The following is a 23,996-nucleotide window of genomic DNA, read 5'->3' on the forward strand; positions in this document are numbered from 1 at the left end:
CCCGGGGGGAGCCCATTACTGCCCCTTGGGGCGAGGAGAGAGGGAGTCAGGAGGCCGAAAGTTCGGTGCCAAGAGACCCCAGTTGGATGATTGGGATTTCCTTTTCGGCAGAAAAGTGAAAAATGTGGCCGGCAGATCAATGTAAGGGGAGGGGATGGAGGGGTGGCGTCCTAGACGGCTCGGGCTCCGTCTCTGACTCTGACTCCGGGGAGATTACTTTGGATGGCAGGGTCTGGCTAAAAGGGCTTCCGCCGGCGGCCCTGGCTCTCCCGATCCGAAGGCTTTGTTCTGGGTGCTTGAGTATACCCCCAGGTAGCGAAAGCGTCAGCTCCCGGGTCCTCTCGGATCCCCAGGAACCCGGGAGGGACCGGCGAAGGGCGGGCGTTGTGCTCTGGGGATGCGCGATGATACTCTGAACCTACCCGCACAACTTCCCAGGCGGCTGCAGCAGGTCCCGTCTCCTTCGCCTTGGGCTCGCACTCTTCTCGAGCTGGAATTAGCCGAGAAGCCGGGACACGGGGCAGAGAAACTGCGGAGCCCAAGCCAGCGCGCCGACACTTCGGGGTCTGCAGTCACCCCGAGCTCTGGGGCTCTGGCTAGTGGAGAACGAAATGGCCCTGCGGGGCTCGAACTGGGAAGAGCCGGGGTTGGGCAGGGGCTGCAGAGGGCTGGGAGGGTGGGGCAGGGTGAGGTAGGTTCCGATCAGGCTGAGCTTCCCTTTAAGTAGGTCACTCATTCTCCCTGCTCTCTGTCGGGCCGCCGGGGAGGGCTGCGCCCAAGACGCTGAGGGCCCTGGCTCTAGCCGTAGGGGAGGAAGAAATCCCCCAGCTGGACGTGTGTCTCTACGTTTGTGAGAACGTAGGGGTATGGGGGGCGGGGAGGTATCGGTTTTTCGACTGGGATACCGCGCCTTCCCACCCACCCCCAGCCACTAACCCAAGCGGCTCCTCATTCCCCAGGTGACCATAAGTCTGCTGGGCCCAAGGAAAGGTGGGAAAAGGAGCCCGGGCAGATGGGACTGGGACCCGGGCTGAGTGCTGGTTGCTTGGCAGTGTGTATGTTTCTTGTTTGTATATGTGAGTGTGTATATGCTATATAAAGTTCTTCGAGTTCAGGCCCAAAGCTTGAGTAATTTGGCGGGAGGGGGCAGAGGAGGGTGGTAGTTAACTACATTACTTTTCCCTCCTACCCCTCTTCGCTATAACAAATGGCTGTCACCCTGGGGGGGCTGATAATTTGTTAGTCCACTCACTGGGCCTGGTAGCAGCACTGGGTTTGGGTTTAAACAATTCCCTCTCTTCCCCGCCCAGTCTGTCTTTATTTCTGTTTTTATTTTTATTTCTTGAGCTGTAAAGTTCCAAAGCTTCTCATTTAGTCTCCCAAGCAGCCTTTGGGGTTTAGACGTGAATCCTGAAGTTGGAAATAAGTACTAATTGATAGAAGGAGCACTGACGAATGGACAGTACTGTTTTAAGGGGGATGGTAGAATACTATAGGTTCTAAGGTTTGCAAGGCACTTACCATTTGATCTCATTTGATCTTCACAACAATCCTTGGAAGTAGGTGCTATTATTATTATTTCTATTTTATTTTACAAATGGGGAACCTGAGACCAAGATAGTCAGGGGCAGCCTTTGTACTGACTCCAAGACCCGAGCGCTATCCACTCAGTCACCTAGGAATGTGGACTTTGTGGGTGGGTGCTAAGAGTATTTTCATAGAATTTTAAATCAAGGTATTGGTAATCCATGCTGTTGATCCTGCAGAGTCAGAGAGGAGTTTGGGAGTTTGGACCATAAGGAGAGGGTGGGTACTTTGAAGATTGCTAGGCTGGATATTCGTTGTTGCATGTACTAGGGATAGCAGGGTGTCTTGGGTTGTCTCTCTTCTGAGAGGGGTTAGCCCAGAGGAAACAGCTGTCCCAGTGGGCCTGTTTAAGAAAGTGCCTGGTCCCTGCCTGGCCTGAAAAGGAAAGTGCCCAGTTAGAGCTGGCCTCTAATAATGGGCTTTGATTTCTCTCTCTTGTGTTTGAACCTGGGGTTTAAATGATGCTTGTTACCGGCTGCACCCAGGTGCTGAATGCCCAGCACCTTGGAGAAGCTGCTAACTAGTGCAGCTTCCTGCAGCTTCTTCCTTTTGGGTCCCCCAGATTTGGCGTTTAACCCTTACATGTGTGGGCTGGAGAGCTTTCTGTCTTCCTCCAATGTGTAAGAATACAAAGACAACACGGTTCCTTCAGGCACACAAAGGTTTGTTTTTTCTTCTCCCTTTATCTAGTCCCATTTTGGGGGATAGAGGGTGGGCCTAGAGTCATGATGACCTTAATTCAAATCCAGCAAGTCACTTCACCTCTGTTGCCTCAGTTTCCTCAACTGTAAAATGGGGATAATAATAGCACTTACTTCCAAGGATTGTGAAAATCAAATGAGATATTAATTATAAAGCACTTAGCACAGTGCCTGGCACATAGTGTTTTTAAAAAAAATATTTTTCCAATTACATTTAAAAGCAATTTTTTATATATATTTTTTAAAAGTTTTGAGTTACAAACCCTCTCCCTTCTTCCCTCCCTACCTTCCCATCCCCTCATTGAGAAGGTAAGCATTTGTTATAGGTTATTATAAATGTTAGTAATTATTATTTCAAACCTTGCAGTGTCCTATTTTACAGGTATGGAAATCGAGGCAGAAAGAATTCACTTTCCACTAGAGCTTAGTCTGTATTTTAATTTCCTGTTATTTAATAATAACAATAGCTAGCATTTATATGGTGCTTTAAGGTTTACAAAATACTTTACAAACATTATCTCACTTTATCCTCACAGTAACTCTGGGAGGTTGGAACTATACAGATGAGGAAACTGAGGCACAGAGAGGTTAAGTGAAGTCGGTGATCAGACAGCTTGTAAGGGTCTGAGGCTGGATTGGACCACAGGTCTTGATTCCAGTCCAGTATCCTAACCACTTCCACACCTAGCTGCCTTAGCTTCTCTTTTTGTCCAAAGAGATTCCTGGTCAGAGGGTCTTTGAAGCTTCTACCTGGGACCTCCAGCTAATAGAAGAACATAAGTCTTATAGAGCTAGAGGTAGAAAGGACCTCAGAAAGAGATAGAAAGACCTCAGAGGGCATACAAGCCAATTAATCTATTTGGTGCTCATTTTACAGATCAGGAACAACCTCCAGGTCACATAGGCAAAAAGCATCAGATGCAGGATTTGAATCTAACTCCTATTGTACCAGGCAGCCTCCTTTGACACACTACACCAAGGTTCTCAAAGTTTGGTGGTGAGAGAGACTCCCCCCCCACCCCCAACTCCCTCTCCACCTCTGCTTAGCCTTCATTTCCAGAGCCCTCAATGAAAAATGGACTCTCCCTGAGAATGCTACTGAACTTGGGACCCTCATCCTGCTGGCCTTCCCTCCCTCCCTCCTGACTCCTGGGGAGAGAGCAAAGAAGCAGAGTGAGAGGGAGGAAATGACCACTGGGAGAACATAAAGTTTGATGGCTTCTGAATTTGGAGAATGAGATCAAGTTATAAAACCTTTAGCCCTGAGAGGAAGATACCTATGGCAGACTGACAGACTGGCAGGCAGGCAAGGACCACTTCTAAGGGACCAGGCTGGTCCTGATCACTCCTAACCCCACCACCTCCCCGTCCCCTGGCTCTATCAAGCATTCTTCTCCCTCTGAGCCCTACTGGGGTGGCAAGGAGCTCTGCAGAAACCAAGGTGTGATGACAGGCCCTTCATTTTAAAGTATGATTAAAAGCTGTAGTTTTTCCCGCATCCCTGGGAGTGTGTTTCCTTTCCTCCCCTTGCCTCCACACTTTACCAAGCAGCTATCTCACCTAAATAAATGGAAAGTCAAGAGGATTATAATGAGTTTTCTCATTAGAGCCCAAGTAGAGGGAAGTGCCTTTTCTCTACCCCTTCCCTCCACAAAGACTTGTGGTGGGGAAGGCCATAGAAGCTAAGAACTGGAAGGGACCCAAGAGATTATTTAATCCATTTCCTCCCATTTTGCAGCTGAGAAAACTGAGGCAGAGTCCCATTCCCAGGCTCATATAGTGGATTAGTGGCAGAGTGGGCATCTTTCACTCTTTCCACTGCACTGCACTTATTATAGGCCTTCCTGGCTGGTTCAGGACCTCTGGGCAGTGCTTGGTGGGGCTGTGAGCAATCTGGAATTGTAAAATTGATTCCTTCAGTGGGAGCAAGTTATGAGTGAGGGTGCAGGGTAGAAGTGCTAATCCTGTTGGTAGGACTGAATTAGAAGGAGTTGAGGACTGAGGACGTCAGTGATGAGTGTTGTGACCCTGACTGGAGCTGGGGGTGAGGGAGATGATTGTGGGACTCTTCTTTGGAGCTGGAGGTACATCCAAGGGTCTGAGCATCACCTACATGCTAGCCGGGCACAGTCAGGACACAGTGGGACTGAGTCAGCAGCTGGACTTGACCCATTCTGCATCACTTCCTTCATAAATAGACTGGGGGGGAAATTAAAAGGTATAAACAAACCCAGCCCATGTGGGCAGCACCACCCGTTTGTGGTCTCCTTTTTATAGTGAGCTCATCAGAGATCTTTGCATTCAGCGACAGCCTGACTTGTCCCCCGATTTCCAAGGAATCCAATGTCCCTGTTGGTGGGTGGGTTGCTCTGGGCTGCAGATGGATTGGAGAGCTGGGTTGTCGAGACATTGAGTGTCCTTGACGGGATTTGCCTCTTAGCCCCATCTTTGAGCTGATGTGTCCCTCTGTGAAAGGGGATCGGGGTCTCTAGGGTAAGAAGGAGGTTACTTCTAAGCTCCTAAACCCTCTCCAGCCCCTAGGTGTGGAGGGAATAGGTAGGGCTGGCCCACCAGACAGGGATACCCAAAATAGTGCAGACCTGTTGGGGGAGTCTCACCCCAAGCTTGCTTACTGAACATATGGGCTTGTGAACAGACGGAGGGAGGGAGGGAGCCAGTTTGGGGCCTGTAGCTCAGCCGCCTGCCTCCAAGGGGGGGGGGGGATGAAGTTAGTGGGAACTGAGAATGAAAAAGAACGGGGTGAGAATAGGAGAGAGAGAGAGAGAGAGAGAGAGAGAGAGACAGAGACAGAGAGAAACAGAGAGACAGAGAGAGAAGGGAAGAGAGAGGGGAAGAGAGAGAAGAGAGGAGAGGGGGAAGAAATGAAAGAGGGAGAAGAGAGAGATGGGGAAGAGGAGAGAGAAAGTAGAGGGGAGAGAAGTGAAGAGAGGGAAGAGAGAGAAGAGGAGAGGAGAGAAGAAAAAGGGAAGAGAGAGAGGAGAGGAGAGAAGAGAGGAGAGAGAGAAAAAAGGGAAGAGAGAGGGGAGAGAAGAGAGAAAGAGAAGAGGGGAGAGAAGAGAGGAGAGAGAGAGAAAAGAAGAGAGGAGAGAAAAGAAAGAGAGAGGGAAGAGAAAGAGAAGAGAGGAAAGAGAAAAGAAGAGAGGAGAGAAAAGAGGGAAGAGAAAGAGAAAAGAGAGGAGAGAAAAGAGAGAGGAAAGAAAAGAGAGGAAAGAGAAAAGAAGAAGAGAGGAGAGAGAAAAGGAGAGACAGAGACAAAGACAGACAGAGAGACAGAGAGAGACAGAGAGCTCTGGGTGACAGTCGGGGAGCAGAGTGGCCCCCAGCCCTGGGGGATCCCCTTGGAGCCTACAGGCAGAATTGCACAGCTCCCGAATGGGACAAGAGAGAGAAGGGGCTGTGGGAGGGGGCGGCAGGAGCTTCTGTAGCAAACCGCTCTTCTTTCACCATCCTCCTCACCAGTTTCCTAAACAACTCCCACAAACGGAATCATTAAAGCTTCAGAGGAGAAAAGAAATCAAACAAGGCCAATCTGTGCTCTGTCTTTCTTTCAATTGGAAAGAAAGAAATCCAAAATCTGGAATGAGAATAACCCACTATCAGCCCTCGCGCTGCTTGGAGAGGAAAGTCAGGGGATGCCTCAGCGATCTCTGAAAGGCCTCCCTCTGCCGCCCCCTGGAGGCAGCTTGAATTGGGGGAAGATGGCGTTTTGTTTTTTTTTTCCCCCGCTGCTCTGTGCATCAGTTGGCTTGGAAAGCGCCCGTTGGGTTTTCTGCTCAGCAGATACAGTCCTCCTCTCTCAAAAGCGCTTTGTATTGTGTCCTGGTTTACTTTTATCCCCTCTTGTGAGGTCATCTAGTCCACCCTGTTAACTTTGAAGATGAAGAAACTGAGGCCCAGAGAGTAGAAGTGATTTGCCCAGTCATACAGATAATGTTAACAGACAGAACCTGGATTTGAACCCAGATCTTTTGACTCCACATATAGCGTTTTTTCCGTTGCTCTGGGAGGGCTGATGGAGGCCCATTTTACAGATTCAGATTTTTGTGTACTTCGTTGTGAGCGGGGCAGGGGATGCTGTAGGGATATAAGGAAATCAGGCCTAAAGAGATCTAGAAGAATAGAATATTAAAGCTGAAGAAAACTTAAAGGTTGTTTTGTGTAATCTCCCCTCACTTCCTAGCTGAGTGATGCAGGCGCAGCCCAGGACAGTTGAATTGCTCAAGGTCACACTGCTATCTTGGACTGGCTTAGTTGAGGGATGCAGATAGGGTGAAGAAGGCAAGATGAGCCAATTTAATGAAGCCCTCACATCTGAGATGGAGTCCACTTCCAGGCCATCTCCTCCCCAGGTCAATGCCTTCTCCCCCCCGCCCCAACCTTGGTCTACACTGTCAGAGCCCCAGGTCAGAGCTGCCCCCTCCCCCGAAGGGACACCAGAGTTCATTACTGCAACCACAGAGCTGCTTAAAGCCACAGGTCCCTGCTGGTTCTCCTGTGCTTTTGGCTTTAGCAATGCTAATGCCAGCGAAAACATTTGCTGAAGTGCTCACATAAATCACGGGCTACTTCTCTCCTCCGACTCCCCCTCTCTGCTTTGTTTCTTCTTCCTTCACTCCAAAAGCTCCCGAGTTGCTGGAAGCTCCCACATTTACCCGATGCAACAAAGCGGGCTGATTAGCATCTCTTTGGCAATGGGGATTTAATTTGGAGCTGGGCAGCCAGCAGCAGCTTGTTTTGGGGTACCTTTTCTTCTTCCTCACACCCGGCCTGCCTCCCTTCCTTTCTTTTCCACCTCTACTTCCCTCCTCCCTTCTCCCCCCTAAATAAGTGTTGCAACCAGGAAACAGAGAGGATGTTAGGGCTGCCCCCCTTCTCACCTCAAGAACAGGCTGCCCTCAGCGCTTTGCGACTTCCTGCGCTTCTCTGGGAGGGGGGGAGGTGAGAAGAGAGGGAAGGGGGAGCAATGTGCTATGGGTGTGTTTATACTGCTGTGTGTAGGGGGGAGTGCAAAAGGGTGTGTGTAGAGGAGGCAGCAGGGTGTGTTGTGCTCTAGGTGAAAATGTGGCAGCCCACGTGTGGATGGGGCTGTGGCATGCGTTAGGTGTATAGATGGTCGTATGTCGAGATGGACATGTGTGTGCTTACTTGGGTGTGTTTTAGATGTGGCTTGCTTACTGGGGATCATGTAGGTTGTGTAGGTGTCTGTGTCTCTATACGTTTGTTTGTTTGTTATACTGTATGTGTGTATTGGGGAGGTTATGATGCGTCCAAGATCATGCAGCTAGCCTGGCTCCAGATCCTGCTGTAACCACGGGGTTAGGTGGGTGTGGGTGGGTATGGGCTAGAGAAACGAGGGGAATTGGCTGGTGTATGTGTAGGTCTAGGTTAGAGGCTGTGGCTGTATGCATGATACAGTGGTGAAAGGGCACAATTTGAAGTCAAAGGATGCAGATTCAAATCTTACATCAAATATTTGGTATTTGACCTAAGGCAAATTGCTTCATTTTTCTGGGCCTCAGTTTCCTCATCTGTAAGATGAAGGGGTTGGACTAAATGACCTTTAAAGTCCCCTCCAGTTCAAGGCCTATGCTCTCATGACCCTTCTGTGCCTCAGTTTCCTCATCTGTAAATGAAGGGTTGGATTAGATGACCTCTCAAATGCTTCCCAGTTGTATATTTGTGCCGATTGACACAGGGACCAGGAGGAACCTTTCCAAATCCCTTCTGGGGGAGTCCCCCTCCCCTGGAGTGGGGTGAGGTGGGTGGAGGCCTGGCTGCTGTTTTGTTCTGTCCTGTGCTATTTAGCCTGGGCATTAGGTGTGTTCCTGGCCCCAGCTCCTGTCCCCAGGGGGCTGTTTCTTGGCACCACCAATTGGAGAGACATTCACTGCCTGGGACTGGCCAAGAAGGGGCAGGCAGGGTTTAACTGAATTAGAATAACTAATCAGTGGGCACTGCTGGAGAAGGAGGGCCTCAGGGCCAGGGGATTTGACTGTCTAGGGAGTGGGCTTGGTGGGGGGCAGGGGGCTGGAAAGAGGAGGTGCCTTGTTCTTTTCCAAAGATCTGCCCTACCCTGAGACCTTTGCTGGTAGTGACATTGGTACCCATCCTCTTAGGGGCATAGCTGCCCCTTCCTCATCCTCCCTCTGTGGTGGTGCCCAGGGGCCAGGAAGTAGCCTTCTGCTGCATCCATGGTGCCTTCAGCACCTCCCCCTCCCTTCCCACATCTGGTGGAAGGACACCTTCAGAAAGCAGAGACAGAAAGAAGATGCAGCCCCTACCTTCAGAGCACTTAGCTAGGAAGGGAGATAAGATATATACACACATCAAGTTAAATATCAATGCAAGACAACAATATGGGAGCTGTTAGAGGCTGTGTGTAACAGCTGAATACAGTTGAGAAGCCCCTGAACGCTGGCTCCAGACCTCACTGCGGACTGAAAGACGGCAGGGAAGAGGGGAGGTGGCTTCAGCCCTGGGTGCAGTGGAGGAGAGCCCCAGGTTTGGAGGCAGGATCTGGGCTGGAAGCCCAGCTTAACTACCTTCTCTCTGACCTTCAACAAACTTCTCTTGCTCTGTCAGCTTCATTGTCCTTTGTAAAGTGAAGGTGCTAGATTCTCAAAGTGTGGTTCAGGGACCCCTGGGACTCCCCCTTCAGGTGTTTGTGAGGTTGGAGCTTTTTCTAAGAGTATTGAGACATTTTAATTTCTAATATTATAAATACCTACAGGTATAGCCTGCATAAACAAAAGCTCTTTGGGTAAGCCTCAGGAATTTTAAAGAGTTTTGCACTTTGGGGTCTTGAGACCCAAAAGTTTGAGGACTAGATGACAGCCCCATTCCCCATGTGTATTTCCTCCTACCCTTGAGGTCTGGGAGGAGAGGAGAAGGCAGTTTTTCCCCAGGTTGGTTCTCTTAGTACTAATGACAGGGTTTGGAGATTAGAGGAGGTCATCCCAAGACTCTCACCATGAGAGAGGACCTGGGTTCAGATGCCTCCTCTTTCACTTGCTACATGGTATGACCTTGGAAAAGTCACCTAGTCCCTTCCCCCCCCAGCCTCAGTTTCCTTAGCTGTAAAATAACATGGTTGGACTGGCTGGCGTCCGAGATCTCTTTCATCTCCAACTCTGTGATCCATTGACTCCTTTTCCAGTTCTCCAGAGGCTTCAAAAAGCCAACATTGTTTCTATAAGCCTCCCTTTGGGGCTGGCAGACTGATCTTAGTGGGGAGTTAATCCTGTTCTCTTACCTCAGCTGAGTAGAGCTATTCCCATGGCTCAGATCCAGTACAGTGTCTCTCCAGCCATAGACACCTCCACATCTGGGGTAGGGGAAAGTGCCTGGGATGAAAGGTCACAGCAGATCGGGAAAGGATGAAAGTCATCTGTGCTTACATGAAATAGGAAAGGGCTGGACTGTTTGTGCTGGGGTGTGTGTGTGTGTGTGTGTGTGTGTGTGTGTGTGTGGACTGGGCTTCTCCTCTCCACATTCATCAGAATAAAACTTGCTTTAGGGTAAGGAGGGATGGGGATCAGAGCACCCCCATTTCTCTGCTTGAGCCCTAATTTGTGAAGTCACCAGGCTGTGAACTGCTCCATGCTTTATATAGGCTCTTTTATTCATTAAGTGAATGTTCAATACTTATCCAATGCCTCTGTGGCCAGCACTGCCCTAGGGCTCAGATTGGGTAGCTGGAGCAGAGAGCTCTGTCAAGGACCAGAGACCTGGCCCTCTTTGCTGGACAAAGGCTTCTCGAGCTATGGCCTGACTCTCCCCATGGGGCCCTGCCCATCTCCATCTCCTTAATGACCTTCCAGCCCCTCCCATTCACAAACATACTTGCCAAGTCCTAGCCCTGGATGATGCAGGGGAGCCATGAGATGTGTTGAAAGACTGTGGCAAATCAAATTTTGAGGATTTTAACGCTTATTGACTCCATCTGCCTCCAGGCTCACTGAAAGCCTCAGCTGAAGGCCACCCTAGGAGAGGAAGCCCTAGGAATGCCAAGGGACTTCCTTCTTGGGATAAGGAAAAGAAGGACATTAGGACTCTGGCCCCTGACCAGCTGTGTGACCTTAGGCAAGTCACTGCCTCCTCTAGGCCTGGGTTTTGTGTTCTGCAAAATGAGAGGGGCCCATCCAGTTCTTCCACACTCTGTGAGCCTCCTCCTTGATTCCATCAGAGAATGCTCCCAGGACCTGATGAGAGACAGACCTCCAGACCCACTTGTGTTTACCAGAGGCCCCTCCTGAAAGTCGATATATCGACTGGAGTGCCCTTGTGTGCAGTATGCATCCCTGGGTTTCTCTCCAGAGCTGTAAATCATCTATCCTGTGGACCTGAGTTTCTGTTTCCTAGCATCATCTGCCTCCTAAGTACTGAGGGAGGGAGGGAGGGGGAGAGAGAGAGAGAGAGAGACAGAGAACAAGAGAGACAGAGAGAGAGAGACAGAGAGCCTCTCCCTGTGTTCTCCTCCCAAAGGTCCAGAGATTACTTCCCTCATTGCAGAGAACAGAACTGACCTGTTGGATTTAATAGTGGAAAGAGCGCTGAAGGTGAAGTGAGAAGATATGGGTTCAGACCAGCTCCTGATAACTTAACATATCTCTGACCTTGAGCAAATCACTTCATTTCACTGGCCTTCAGTCCTCAACTGTAAAATGAGGTCAGACTGGACAGCCTCTGAGAGGCAGAGAAGATAGAAAGCTAGACAGAGCATTTATCAGGCTTTTACAATGTTCCAGGAATGATGCTAGCACAGGCGTTACAAAAGCAAGCCAACAGACCAGCCCCTGTCCTCGAGGATCTTACATCCTAACCGGGGAAGACAGACCCAAAAGGGAAAGCCGGATAGGGAGAGGAGGCACAGATGAGGGGCAGTGCCAAGGCAGTGATCAGGAAGTGAAATGGAGGCCTGGAACCTGGTGAGACAACATAGAAACTTGCCAGCCAACATCCAGGATGGCACCATGGTTGTGGTCTGGGCTTTCGGTGGGCAGGAGGTAGAGATAACAGCCTGGATGGAGAGCACATGGGAAGAGAGGTGACTGGGAAGGGAGGCTGGAGGTCTAGATCCCAGCAAGCCAAGTGAAAAGCTTGCCAGTCAAATATGTGAGCTTGTCATCCCAGCTCTGCTACTTAATACATTACTGTGTGACCTTAGGCAAGTCAGCTGATCTCTGTAGGCTTCGGCGTCCACATCTATGAGTGGGGCTGGACTGGACAGCCTCTTAGGTCCCTTTCTGCCATAACTACAGTTCTCTGATCCATGGGCTGGGCAGTGCAGAGGGCACCACCCATGTGAACCCTACCACTGGCCTGATCTGAGACTCATGATACATGATACTCATGCCCATGGGCTTGGTATTGCTAGCTCACAGGGTATTAAGGGGCCTTGGACTATAGGGGCTAGAGAGGTCACTCCTCCAGGCTCGGATCATACCCAAGCATCATACTTCCACTGGACAGACATTTATGAATTAGCCACTTAGAGTGCCCTGCTAGGCTCTAGGAAGGGAGTGGAGCAGAAATAAGTCAAACCAAGTCTTTGCCCTCCTGGATGGTCCTGAACCCTGATATTAATTCATTTCCCTCAGATCAAGAGGTAACAAAACCATAGAACTGGGAGAGACCTTGAGTTGGGGAAGGGACTTATTCAAGGTCACACAAATTAAATTTACTGTCCTGACTCCTGCACCAGTGGTTTGGTTGGGTGCCGTAGGGCCAAGTGAGAGAAGACAGGTCAGTGCCTTTGTGAAGCTTACATGATACACTGCAAAACAATGAATCACAACATTCTGGGTTAAGAAACTTGGAGGCAGAAAGGATGTTTGGGATCACGCAGCCCAATGCCTTCGATGGTGTTGTGTGCCTGAGTGTGGGATGTGGACATGTAGGAAGGAGCTCAGAGAGGGGAGGCATCACTGTGGTTTGGTCTGGTTTGGTCTGCTGAAGGAAGTAAGCTTGAGATAGGCCTTGAAGGATCAGGAAGATTTGGTGAGGTGGATGAGCATTCCAGAGGAGGAAGGGGAGGGTCTGCAGGTAGGAAACAAAGTGAGCAGGGGTTCACAGGTATCAGTAGGTTACTTTGATCCAGGCCATTTGAGTGTGAATGCTTTGAATCCCCTGGGGATGTTTTGGCCAAACCAGTGACTTGAGAGGCCTAGGAGAGGGGTTCCTGCCTGTCATGGGAAGCCCTAATATTGTCCTTTTCTCCCCTGGTGGGTGTGTCTGACACCAGAGCCTGGCTCATTCCCCTCTGCTTTTTTCTGGCCCGAAGAATTCCCTATTTATATTGTACTTTGAGAGGTGTGTGGGTAGGGGGTGCAGGGGGGTGGTGCACGTCTCTTTAGGTGCAGTGTTCCCAACGTTGGCCCCACTCCCAGTGCTGGGAGATGCTGCCCATTCGGAGAGTTTGGGAGATCACCCAGGAGGCCCCGGGGAGTGTCTGGAGGCATTACTCACAGTCTAAGGGAAAGCAAGCAGCCGGGTAATGTGATGAGGAGGCGCCTGCTGGCACAACCTGGGGCCTGGGAACCCACCGGCAGTTGCTAGTAGTGAGGATTCCAAGAAAACCGTTTATGATCTTGGTGACTAGCGTCCCTTCCCCCCACTCCCCTCCTCCAGACTGTGGGTGACATCGGTCTGATGTCACTGCTGGACAGACCAGAAATGAGCACCTAGGTGATGCAGTGATTACTGGGGGCCTTGTCTTAGGGGACAGCCCTCCACACTGCCTCCCTTTGCTCATCGAGGAGCAGCGACTTTAGGGGGGGACCTTCAGAACACAGTGAAAATCTGGCCTCTGTTCTTGAGAATGCTCAAGGGTCTCCCTGGATCTGCGAATTCCTCAATCAGTAATCCTCCCCGGGCTCTTGAGTTGTTGAGTGAGGAGAGTTGCCTGTCTTACAGTTGGGGAAACTGAGGCCTTTTTAGGAGCTGGCAGGATGCACATGAAAAGGCCTGAAACCACCCAGGCTTCTGGACTCAGTGGGGCCCAGCCAGAGTCGACTGCTTCTTCCCTGTCCCTCTGGGAACTGGCATCAGGGCCAAGCTGAGCTTGCTTCTCTTGGCAACTTGCTCAGTACTAGCATTCAGGGGCTGTCCTCTGGGGATTAAACATACCTCAAGCAGGCTGAGGCTGACAGAGTAGTGGCCAGCCAGGCCTGAGGAGGCCGGCCCCACAGCCCGCTGCCTGCTGGCCCTCTGAAGGCATGGCTACCACCAGGCTCATCTGAATTCCTGCCTGGCGATCCAGGATCTTCCCATGCATTGCCCGGCCCAGCTCTACCCAACAGGAGCCTGGTGTCTTCCCTCCTTGGCGCCCCTCCCCCCCAACCCTGAGGCTGGACATTGATCAGACAGTGTTGCTATTTGACAGACTGTGTTTGGTGAGTGGAGGTGGTCAGAGCCCAGAATTTGTGATAGGGTGCTCACTACCTCTGTTCACTATTGGAGGGCTCTAGAGATAGCATGCTGTATCGGAGGGTTAGCTTCATGATCAAAGAGAGGCCTGGGTTCAAATCTCGCTTCAGCCATGGACTGCTGTGTCAGCCTAGCTAAATTATTTAACTCCTGGGAGTCTCTGATTTCTCACCTCTAAAGTGAGTACCATAATGGCAGTAGGTCTTCTCTCTCGGGTTGTTGTGAGGATCGAATGAAATCATGTGTAAAGTGCTTCTTAACCTTTGAAAGCACTGGGTGAACACCTTCATCTTGAACTTTGTAACTTCTCCCCCGAGGCCCAGTGGAGCTTGGGAGACCAGCTCCCTTCCCTTTCCTCACACAGCACTTCAGATGGATAATATAATTTCCTCACCTCCTGAGCTTTCTCCAATTTTCAGAGCTCTGTGAGAGGGTGGCCTTAGTCCTGGGTCATAGCCAATTAAGGATAATAATAACAATTAATAATAGCAGCTAGAATTTATATAGGGAGCTTTATTGTCCTACCCTATCCTCTTAACAATCCTGGGGGATAGATGCTATTGATATCCTCACTTTACATAAGGGGAAACCGAGGCAGGCAGTGGTTACATGACTTGCCTAGTGTCGTACAGCTACTAAGTGTCTGAGGCAGGATTTGAACTCTGGTCTACCTTGAACCACTGTGCCACCTGGCTTGTGCCAGGAATCAGGAAAATTAAGGGATGGATAAAAATTCAGCGGCAGAAGGGGTTTGGAGGGATGATTTCTGGCTCAGGAAACAGCATGAACAAAGTTGTGCTGGCATAGGAGGGAGGCATGGTTAACAAGTTCGTCAGTCCGGCTAGGTTATAGTGTCTGGAGGGGAATGGTAAATTAAGCTGAGAGTGTAGGGTAGCACTGGGTAGTGGGGGACCCCCAATTCTAAGGAGTTTGAACTTGAGTCTTGAAGCAGTCAGAGCCGGATGAGGGCTCCATTCTATCTGGGAACAGCCTGAATGGTGGGTCGGAGTGGGCAGAGCTCTTGGGAAGTTATTGCTACAGTCCCAGCCGCTGGTGATGAGGGACTGCCCAAGAGCAGGGACAGTGGTAGGATTTGTTAGGCAGAATCGCCAGACCTTGGTGTGGGGCTGGGGAGGAATTAAAGAGAACAGGGAGCTTTGGCACTGGGCAAGAGGAGGCCAAGTGAATGGTGGGGCGGCTGGGAGGCATGGGGTAGGACTTTATCGCCTGGCCCCCAGGCTCCTCCCATGGGGGGCTCTGTCCTCTCAGAGCCAAAGATGTCTGGAGCCCCACGTCAGGAAGGGTTAGCATTAAGTGATGGGCTTAATGTCATTAGAACAAATGCACCATCTGCCATTCTCACCAGAAGTTACATAATCCTCCTGCCGAGAGAATGTTCTTGGAAAACCAGGGTACAGCGGCTGGTCGGCCGGTGGGGAGCGGTGACTTTGTACCCGCTGCTCAGATTTCTCCCCACTCCCCACTGCGGCCTTCATTCTGGGAGTGAAAAGGTGTACCTACTTCCTCCTCAGGGGAACCTTTGGGATCCCTGGTGCCAGACCCACTGCCTCAGCTCCCCAAGGCTTACGGGGATGAGGGTAGTCTGCCCACTCACCCCCAGGGCCCTCTGTACCCTTTGTGCGGCATGCGGCTTGGCCCCATGCTTCTGAACAGCAGAGCCTCAATGGAATACCTGGGCCCCGGGCCCCTTTCCAGCTTGGATTGCCACTTCAGCAAGAGCCCTTTGCAGCCCTTGGCCCCTCCCAGGCCTGGGCGGGGAGCCAGGGCCTTGGGCTCTTCTTCCTCAGTGATTCCAGGACACTTGCCTTATCCTGCGGGTGGAGGCAGGATCGTCCCCCAAGGAGCAGAAGGATGCAGTTCTATGGCCTCCTGAGGTGCTCCATCCCTGCAGGAGGTCCTTGTTTAATATCCATTATTAGTAACTATAAATAATATATGCATATTATTTAACACATGAATAAGTTCATCTTCTTTGCTCCTTTCCAGTCCCTTCTGGCTTCCTGCCTTTGGAATTGCAAACCCCCACCCTCCATGCACACATGTCTATTTTCATTCTACCCCATTCCCAAGGTGAGAAGGGAAGGAAAGAGGCTGCTGGCCGCTCCCAGAGTCTCCAGGCTTTGGATCATAGAACCACAGGCTTTTTGTCTTCTTGCACTTACTCTCTGTCCACACATGCTGATGTCCAGCCATAGTGGCCTCCTTGCTGGGTCGACAGCATAACATTGCATCTCTGGTCTCTGGGTCTTTTGTCCTGGTGGGAGGGTGTGCCCCCTAGTCTTTCTTTTTGTGAATGTTGTATATCTACTTTTCAACTGGGCAGGTGGATAGAGCACCAGGGAGTCAGGAAGATCTGAGTTCAAATCCAGCCTCAGTCACTTCCTAGCTGTGGGACCTTGGGCAAGTCACTTACCTCTGTTTGCCTCAGTTTCCTCACCTGGAAAATGAACTGGAGAAGGAAATAGCACACCTCTCTAGTGTCTTTGCCAGAAGAACCCCAAATGGGGTCCTGAAGAGTTGGAAATGACTGAACAACTATACCTTTTTTACATCTGGGTTATTTCCCCCTTTAGAATTGAAGCTCCATGAGGGCAGGAACTGTTTCACTTGGACTGGTTTATCGCCAGTGCTTCATACAATGCCTAATACATTGTTAATAAGTGAAACTTATTGATGGATGATTGATTCCAGAACCAGAAGGAACCTTAGAAATCCTCTAGTTTGACCCCTACATTTTACAGAAGAGGAAACTGAGGCCAGAGAGAGGAAGAGACATTTAAAATCACCCAGTTTAGTCAATGGCAGAGCCTGGGCTTGGCTGGAAGGAAGTCCTTGTTGTTTTTCTTTCTTTTTGAAAAAGAAAATAAGAATTACATTTTTTCATTGTTTTTATAACACCTTCATTTCAGATTATATCCCTCCTCCTTCCCTACCCAGTGAGCTATCCCTCATAACAAGGGGAAAGAAGGAAGGAAGGAAGGAAGGAAGGAAGGAAGGAAGGAAGGAAGGAAGGAAGGAAGGAAGGAAGAAGAAAGGAAGGAAGAAGGAAGGAAGGAAGGAAGAAGGAAGGAAGGAAGGAAGGAAGGAAGGAAGGAAGGAAGGAAGGAAGGAAAGAGAGAAAAGAAAAAAAAAGCAGTTTTTCTGAACTAGCTCACACATGAGCCAAATCTGACAGTCCATGCCATTCATTGTGCTTCTAAGCTTTTCTTTACATTGAGCTGAAATGGGCTTCTCCTGCAGCTTCTTTTATGTTTCCCCATGGTACCTAACATGCTGTTTTGTGCATAGTAGGTGTTCACTTCAGAGCTGTCAGTTGATGGATTGACAGATCCGGGACTTTTACATCCTTCCTGCTTCTCACTTTCCTCTCCCAGGTATCTCCCAGACACCTTAAGGGTTGGGACATTGCCTGTGAGAGAGAGGCAGACAGACAGAGACAGAGAGAAGAAGGAAGGAGGAAGAGAGGGAGGGGGGGAGGAGAAAGGGAGAAAGGGATGGAGGGAGGAAAAAGAGAGGGAAGGAGGGAAAAAGGAAGGGAGGGAGAAAGAGAAACAAGAGGAAGGGAGGGAAAGAGGAAGAGGAGGAAGAGAGATGAAGAGAAGAGAGAGGAAAGAGAGAGAGAAGAGAAGAGAAGAGAAGAGAAGAGAAGAGAAGAGAAGAGAAGAGAAGAGAAGAGAAGAGAGGAGAAGAGGGGAGAGGAGAGAGTGTTAGAGAGTGCACTGTGCTGAGAAGCCTTGGTGCCTAGCTGCCTTCAAACTAGCCCGACCTGGGAAGAGAAGGAGGAATCCAGCACCCAGAGTTGGCCTTGGGGGGAAGCCGCTGCCAGCATATTGCCGGAAGGTCATGCTCTGAGCCCAAGAACTAAGCCCATTAGTCAATCAGTCATTTATCACACGCCTGGCGGCATCCTTCTCCTCTTCCTCTGCTTCCTGTAGTTTGCTAAGGGCAGGGAAGGAGAGCTCTTATGAGGACCAGCTAAGGATATGAACTCTTCTGATAAAGACAAAGGAATGTGTCCTGAAATTTTGAAGCATTGTGGAACAGAGCCCTGGTTTTGCAGTCGGAAGGCCTGAATTCAAAACCTGTGTGACCTTGGGCAAATCGGTTACCTTCTCTGAGGGTCAATGGGGATACCAGTCCTGGCTCTGCTTCCCTCATAGGAATCTTGTGCTTTGTAAGCCATCACACTTTCTCTAGATACAAGTATCTGTTATTAAACAGGGTCTTCAGATCCTATCTACAGGGCCGGTGTGGCCTAGTAGAAAGAGCTTGCTTTCCTCACTTGGGACTTCCCTATACCAATGAAATCACTAGTCCAATCCCCTAACCTTATTCCCAAGAAGCACCGTACTAGGTGTTGGGGTTAGAAAGACAAAAATGAAATAGCCCCTGCCCTCTGGGAGCTTCCATTCCATCAGGGGAGGTAGGACCCTGACCCACAGTCTCTTCCCTTACTTTGGGACCTACATCCTTATCATCCAAACCACTGTCGGTTAGCACATGTGGCCTTGTGGTATTGTGTATCTGAAAGTCTTGTCTCCTCCTCTGGGCTGTGAGCTCCTTAGGGGCAGGAGACTGGGCCCTAAGCTAAGCTTCTTAGCTGCCCTCTATGTCTCCCCCCACTCCCCTAAGCCTCTAGGTAGAGCTTTCAGAAATAGGTGTTTAGGTTAGTGGAGATTTGCTAATTGATGGATTGGGCCTGAATCAACACTACTGCTAGTTAGTTTTAGTGTCTATTCACCTGGGTGGGGTTACTAATGCCAGACTGGGGAGCCCATTAAAGTATCTCTGTGGGGTGGGGAGGCTGCTGGCTCGTCTATTTTTAGTCTTAAGGAGTTTGTTAACTGTGGGATAGGATGGCAGCAGACAGAAAGGCTTCTCACTTGCTCAGAAGGTGACCCAAGAGCGGTTTGGAGAGGGAAGGGAGGCACTTCCGGGAGACAAGGAGGTGCCCTCATCTGGTTCTTGTTTGCTTCCACCAGTCAAGGGCAGGGGAGGGGGAGGCAAGGACCTCTGAGTACCTGAAACCTCCAGCTTGTTCCTTGGGCTTGGGGAGAGGATTGCACTTGGCCTTGGGCATTCTGAGAGCGAGTGCTGACAGCCTGCCAGGTAGGTAGCAAGGAGGGTGGGATCTGCTAGGAGCACCAGCAGAGGATGGCAGAAGAGGCATGAGGGATGAAGGGCCAGCAGGGGGTGAGGGAGACCAGGTGCGTTGGGAGTTACTGGGACTGTTCTTTTAACATCTTGCTGCTCTGAGTTTCCCCTTTGTGCTCATCCTGGGCTCATCTACGTACACCCACATACGTGGCCTGGGTGGGGCCTTCAGTTATGGCAGATTGGTCTGACGCCATGATGTTCCTAGGCCACCCTAGACTTCTCTGTGCTCTCGTCTCCCCAAGTCATGCACGGTCTCTACTCCTGAATCCCATTTCTCATCTGCCCCACTGCAAACCCTCTTCATCTCATAACCCAACTGGTCAGGTAGGCAGAGGTTGGGCATATCCACCACTAGGCAGGAAGAAGGGAGTGGGCCAGAAGTCAGTACCAGTGGATTGTGGTGGTGGCCAGAGAGTCTTGGTCGTTCAACTTAGTTGACAACTCAGCCCCAGCTCTCCTTGGTTAACTCCTGCCTCTAAAGGGGAGAAGCAGTGTTGAAAATAAGCCAGCAAGATCTTCCCAACAGCCCGAGCATCCAAATGCCGGAGTAGGTATTTGTACTCATGGGAAATGCGTTCAAAACCTGGCTCTGCCACTTTCTTGTGTGACTTTGGACAAGTTACTTCCTGGCTCTGGGCCTCAGTTTCCTCATCTGTAAAATGAGAGAGCTGAATTAGCTGTGGTCCCTTCCAGCTGCATCCCTTGGATTTTATGTGAAATGGCTTGTCCAGGAGGGTGGAGATTGAGAGCAAGCCCATGCAGAGCACTGACTTCCCACAGGTGGCCTGTGTCCCCCTCCTTGATCTCCAGTTACTTGAAAAGCTGATGTGCCTGTTAACAGATGTGGAGCCAGCTGAGCTGACCTGAATCTCAAGTCTTTAAATAAATAAAACATTTCTCACAAATAAAAGCTCTGGCCGAGCTTCCCTTCTCCTGGAAGCCTCGGTCGGCTTAGGCAGCCTTGTGTTGTGAACAACACACTAGACTTGGATCTTGGCTCTGAGCCTTGACGGGCTGAGTGACCCTGGGCCAGAGTCTTAGGGTCAGTGAGGTTCAGTTTCTTCAACTGTAAAATGGGAAGAATCCCCACCTGCACTACCTTTCTCACCGAGTAGTCACTTTGCAAACTGCCAAGCACCATGCAAAGGGAAGCTGTAGTTACTTTCCTCTTTTCTTATTCCCTCTTGTTTCCCTTGACTCACTGACTTTGTTCCCTTCTCTCTCCTCCCACCTCCATGAAAAGGCAACCTTGGGCACGGGCGATGCTGAAGAAGTCGCCGTGGGGACCGTGTCAGACCGACTTCTGCTGGCAGACAGACGTCAGCGCTCGGCAGCCCGCCCGGCCCAGGGCCTCTAATGAGAACCAGCCCCTGCGTGCTGACAGCTGGGGGACGGGCTGAAAGGGCAGGCTCAGTTGGAGGGGAGGGGGAGGCCGCTTTAATCAGGGATGGCAGCGGCAGCAGCAGCAGCAGCAGCAGGGGGATGGGGGGAATTCTTTTCCTTGTGTGTCAGGGCGGTTATTGAAGTAGCCCCACTCCCTCCTGGGGAGAGAGTTGAGTTTTAAAAAGGGGTTGGAACTGGAGCTGATCTGCCCATTGGGCCAGGCCATTTCTTTGTTGATTCTGGGCTGGGAACTGAGACGGGGGAGGGGGGGAGGCCACAGGCCTGTCTGTGGAGAGCCAAGTGGGCACTGGACCTCTGGGAGGAAAGAACGGGAATCACCTACATCAGAAGGCTCCACACTCATTTTTTACACTGAGTTGAATGCGTGTGTGTGTGTGTGTGTGTGTGTGTGTGTGTGTGTGTGTTGGGGGTAGGGTCTGACTGTTCTGATGGCAGCAATTCAGGCTTCTGTAGGCAGAGCCAACTTTTCTCATTTGTTCATTCACAGAATGATAACATTTGGATATGAAAGATTAAGTCCATCACTCAATCAATAAGTCTGCTTCGTCTCTCCTCTGCCTCGGGTACCGCGCTAGGCACTGAGGCATACAATGACAAGAAGAAAACAATTTCTGACCTTGAGGAGTTTACATTCTACCAGTCAATCAACAATCGTTTTCTGGGCCCCTGCTATGTGTAAGTCCTAGCAGCAAGAATGACAGTAGTCTGTTAGCTTTGAATAGCTCTTTAGACTGGCAGAGCTGCTCACCTTTCCGGCGGCACTGTGGGAAGGGTTTTGTAACAGGAGGAGCTTACTTTCAATAGCGGCTCTGCTCCTTGCTGTATTAGTGACCCTGAGCCAGCCATTTACATCTCTGGGCCTCGGTTTCCTCATTTGTGAAATGAGAGCTTTGGACTGGGTGATGCTGAGGCCCTGTCTGTCTTTGGCTCTCTGATCCTCTGATCTCACTATCTCATTCAGTCCTCCCAATAGCCTTTTTGGGTAGCAGGGTAAGAGGAGGAAGGAATTGTAGTGTCTGTCCATTTTACAGCAGACAGCTGAGACCAAGGGAAGCTAATCAGTGAAATTTGTCCAAGTGCCTTCCCACTGAGCCCTGCTCCAGCTGGGATTATTCTCCTTTACAGACCAGGGAAGGGAGCCCAAGACCTTGTACTAGGTAGGATTCCCCAAACTGTCAGAAGCCAGCCCAGATTCGCTCCCCAGGCTGTCCTGGAAGTTTGACGGTTTGCATTCAGGACTCTCGGGGGAAGAGACATTTTGGAATCAAAAACTGCTGGGAATGCCTGAGTCTCTGGCCAGGCCTGCCCCCTCATCCCCACTCCCAGGTCATGTCTCTGCTATTCTGTGACCGGGAGCTTGTCCCCCGCCCTCCCCCTGCTGCTGACATTCCCCATCCAGAGGAGATAAGGATCCTGTCTGGCGCCTGACTGCTTTTTTTTCCCCCTCCTTTCCAAATCTACTCCCTGATTATCTGCAGACAGCCCCTCATTGGGGGTGGAAGGGGGAGAGAGAGGAGAGGAGCCCCAGGCCACAGATAAAGAATGATAGGGGGAGTGGAGCTAGAGGGGCAGGGGGAGGAGGCTCAGAGGCCTGGCTGCTCAGATGGCTATCTGCCCCCCAAGTCCTACCAGGGCTTCTTGCAGGATCAGTGAAATGACTGGATAGTGGGAGGGCCCTGAAGGAAGACCCTGAAATCCTAGCTGTATCAGAGAAGACTGTACAAGGTCAGGCTGGGTGTGGGAAAGGAGAGAGAGCTGGGGGCCTAGCAGTGGGGAGTGGGTCTGTCCCTTTGGTTCCCTACAAGAAAGGGTGCCTGATGGGCCACGGCCCATTTAGGGAGGAAGAGGACCCAGGCAGATAGGTTTAAATTTGGAGCCGGGGTGACGGAAGGGTCAGAAGGTGGAGTTTTTTCTATGGTGAGTGTACACCAGTTTCAGACCTGGACAGAACCCAGAGGGGATGTGGAGGAGGCTGGGGTTGGCCAGACAGACAGCCACATCCTGTGGATGGATCCTGCCCACCCCACAGCCAGCCAGGGACCAAGGGGTCCCACTGGAATGAGTTCCCCAGCTCCCACTCACTGTGCAATGTAGAGCTGGTTGGAGGTGAGAGGGTGGGAAGGGGGAGAATGGCGACGACAGGTAGGATACCAGGAGACAGACACTGACACAGCCAGAGCTAGGCCTCTAGCTTCCCAATCTAGGAGAAGAATTCTAGGCTTTCCTAGCTGAAAGTGACCTTGTAGATTATTTAGGCCAAATGCATTTTACAGATGAGGAAGCTGAGCAGGGCCATTCATTAAGAGAGAATGTATAAAGCCGTGGTCACCCCCCTCGGCCCATAAAAATGAAACGGGCTGGGAGAATGGACTATAATGAAGAAAGGAGTGGCCCAGATTAGAAGACATTTGTGGACAGATGGGGCCATCGCTAAAGAAGGGTGACTGGGACGGGGAGATGGCTGGAAACCAGATCCTAGGGGATTGACTGAAGACCTTGGCTCCCTCCAAGGGATCACAGATCTGGAGCTGGAAAGTGTGCTCAGAGGTCATCTGGTCCAAACCTTTCATTTTAAAAGTGAGGTACAAGGCCTAGCGAGGTTAAGTGGCTTGGCCAAGCCCATGCAGACCTTGAAGGCCCTTCAGAACCAGGATTCAGTCTCAGGTAGGGTGGCTCCAGGGTACCGTGCTCTTTCCTTTAATGTCTCCTGGATCCAGCCCCAGCCCCATTTATGTCTGAGGAACCATAGAAATAAAGGGTCTTGAGAACATAGAATGTAAGAACCAGAGGGACCCCCAGCCCTTCACTTTAGAGATGAAACAGAAAAAGAGGTTTACAGGAAGGGAGGGACATTGTCCAATGTCATAGAACTGGGATGTAGGCCTTGGTAGGATCTAAGGAGCATTGATTTAGAGATGGAAGAGATTCTGGTTCAACCCCCTTCTTTTACAGATGAGGAAACTGAGTCCCAGAGAAGCTAGTTGCTTTATCCATGGTCACACAGGTACGAAGTAACAGAGCCAGATTTGAACCCAGGGCCTTTGACTCCAGATCCAGTATACATATGTGTATATAAATATAAATATAAATACACACACACACACACACACACACACACACACGCTACAATTCAAGTTCTCCTAGTAAATGTTTTTTCTAACTGAGAGCCTGGGCTGAAGCTGACGGATGGTAGATTTGAGATAGCCAGGAGGGCAGTACCTGGGGTAGACAACCTGCTGCACTGGTCCTTTCTTTGCTGTGGGGGGAAGGGTAGGGAGAGGGGAAGCAGGAGTGGCCCGAATCCTTTGGCACTGCCCAATCCCTTTGCCTTCTTGGAAACTCCCTGCCAGGGGGTCACTGCTTGGCTCCCATCTTGTCTCCTTCCACTCCTTCCCAATTTTCTCCATGCCTCCCTTTTCCTTCTCTCCCCAGCTCTCATGGGTATTGGGGAGCCCTTGCCAGTGAAGGTTGGGAGAGAAGGCAGTTCAGCATTTTTTCCTGCCATGAATATTTGATGGGGGTGGACATTGTGAAGAGTACAAAAGATTCCTTCCTCTCCTTGACATCTCCCCTCACTCAAAAAAAAAAATAATAACAAGAAGCGAGGACAGCAGGATGAAGTCAGATCATTTTTTATGGCTTCCTGGAGCTCTTTGCTTGGCCCAGAGTAGGGGGCTG

At 50.6% G+C, this 23,996-nt stretch overlaps 1 protein-coding gene across 1 annotated transcript in view; it reads left to right on the top strand.

Annotated features, from left to right (window-relative positions):
• UNC5B (unc-5 netrin receptor B) overlaps positions 1–23,996 on the top strand; it is a 139,392-nt gene that overhangs the window by 853 nt on the left and 114,543 nt on the right.

The sequence above is a fragment of the Phascolarctos cinereus genome, unplaced genomic scaffold, assembly GCF_003287225.1.
Source record: "Phascolarctos cinereus isolate Bilbo 61053 unplaced genomic scaffold, phaCin_HiC Scaffold_3;HRSCAF=262, whole genome shotgun sequence".
Taxonomy (NCBI): domain Eukaryota; kingdom Metazoa; phylum Chordata; class Mammalia; order Diprotodontia; family Phascolarctidae; genus Phascolarctos; species Phascolarctos cinereus.